The following is a 2,116-nucleotide window of genomic DNA, read 5'->3' on the forward strand; positions in this document are numbered from 1 at the left end:
CGATATAAGAGGTGCAGCATAGGTGGGAGCCGGTGCGCATCCGCGTCGCCGTCGCCAATGAGATACCACCACTCTTACTGTTGCCTTACTTACATGATCAGGTGGAACAGGCGCGGGAGTTATTGCAACTCCGTCTGCGCAAGGTTTCTTGTTCAGCGTTCAGTCATGTCGTCACACTGGCCATAATGCAGAAGACGAGCCCGGGGGTCCCGGTTCGCCGCGCCGCCGGCTCGTCGCGTTCCGGTGCGGGGGTGGGCGGGGTGCTGGCGTGCGGCTTCGAAATGCGTGCGTGCAAGCGTGCCAGAGTAGCAGTCCCGCTGGTCCCGCTCATTCAAAGCTCCCGCACGTCGGGGCGCTGGCGGTGTTCGTCACTCGCGTGGCACGGCCCCGGTTTGCTCAACGTTCACACAGTACGCGCGCTGACATTCGGACATCTGGATACTCCAAGTCATGGACAGTGCCAGGTGCGGAGTTTGACTGGGGCGTACATCTCCCAAAACAATAACGGAGGTGTCCAAAGTCAGCTCAGTGTGGACAGAAACCACACGCTGAGCATAAGGACAAAAGCTGCTTGATCTCGACGTTCAGTACGTGTCGAGACAGCGAAAGCTAGGCCTCACGATCCTTTTGGTCATAACGAGTTTTTAGCAAGAGGTGTCAGAAAAGTTACCACAGGGATAACTGGCTTGTGGCCGCCAAGCGTTCATAGCGACGTGGCTTTTTGATCCTTCGATGTCGGCTCTTCCTATCATTGTGAAGCAAAATCACAAAGCGTAGGATTGTTCACCCTTTCAAGGGAACGTGAGCTGGGTTTAGACCGTCGTGAGACAGGTTAGTTTTACCCTCCTGGTGTGCGAACGCGCTATCTTAAACGGAATTCCTGTGCAGTACGAGAGGAACCACAGGTACGAACCACTGGCTCAATACTAGTTCGACCGGACTTTGGTATAACGCTACGTTCGTTGGATTATGCCTGAACGCTCTAAGGTCGTAACCAAACCGAGCTGATAGTGTCCTCCCATAGGTGGTCGTTGGTCGTATGGCAGCAAACCCGCAGACTTGCTAGCGTGATTCCATGTTGGCATCTTATCTTACCTCAAGACGAAGCCTTTGGCGCGGCACCACTCGGCAAGTATACTGAGATACTGGAACGCTGGTGGTGCTGCAAAGCATCAAGATATGATTTCGATACCTGAGGACCTCCTACAAACGATAGGTTTACAGGCTGGGAGTTGCGAGTTGCAGAGAGGTGTACATTTCGATCCTCTCAGACTACCCTTGCTTGGAGGTTGCCCTAGTGTGGCTGTTTGTTCGATGGGTGGTGATGCCCGTTGGGCGAACATGCTTGCACTGCGGCGCGTGTGTTGTGTTGTGTTGTGTTGTAAGAGAGAAGTCCTACGGCGGCTTAGTGCTGCACGTGGTGGCTTCTCTCTTTTTTCATTAAATCGTTTTGCGCCTGAAAGTATGCAATCGCGTGTGCTGCAGCATGATGAAATAAATTACAAGTCCGGAAAAGTGCAAAGTGTCAAGTGCGATGCGCTATCCAATGGGTGCGTTGTAAGCTTACTGCGCGGCGATGCCCCCTGTCGGGTGAACTGCGCTGCGCTGCGTCGTGTGTTGTGCGGTGTGCGTTGTGCGTTGTGAGTGTCGAGTGTCGTTGGAGAGAAGTCCCACTGTGGTAGCCTAGTGTGCTGCCCGTGTGTGGTGACTTCTCTCTTTTTTCATTAAATCACTTTGCGCCTGGTAATATGCAATCGTGCGTGTGTGTGAAATCATTGCATGCCCCGGAACAACAAGTCTCAAGTGCACAACACAACACACAACAGCGCTGCCAACGCCCGCAGTACGCAGTGTGTATAACACTGCCTCCGTCGGCAATAACACCAAGTCCCAGAAAGCGTCCATGTCCCCCCAGCATACAGCACACAACAGCGCAACAGTTTGTTTAATTTCTCACTGCGCAAGCCAACTCGCAGTACGTGTAACAATGCCCCATCAGCATCGGTGCGGCACAGTAGCTTGCGCAGTCTTGCCCGGGTGCGTCGTGTTCCGTAAGAGAGAAGTCCCACCGTGGTAGCTTAGTGCTGCCGCGCTGGCGGCTTCTCTCTTTTTTCAT

General features: G+C 53.7%; 1 pseudogene; it reads left to right on the forward strand.

Annotated features, from left to right (window-relative positions):
- The window catches only part of LOC129781462 (large subunit ribosomal RNA), a 4,387-nt pseudogene extending 3,092 nt beyond the window's left edge, over positions 1 to 1,295 (forward strand).
- The last annotated feature ends 821 nt before the right edge of the window (positions 1,296 to 2,116 follow it).

This window comes from Toxorhynchites rutilus, unplaced genomic scaffold, assembly GCF_029784135.1.
Source record: "Toxorhynchites rutilus septentrionalis strain SRP unplaced genomic scaffold, ASM2978413v1 HiC_scaffold_109, whole genome shotgun sequence".
In the NCBI taxonomy this organism is placed as follows: domain Eukaryota; kingdom Metazoa; phylum Arthropoda; class Insecta; order Diptera; family Culicidae; genus Toxorhynchites; species Toxorhynchites rutilus.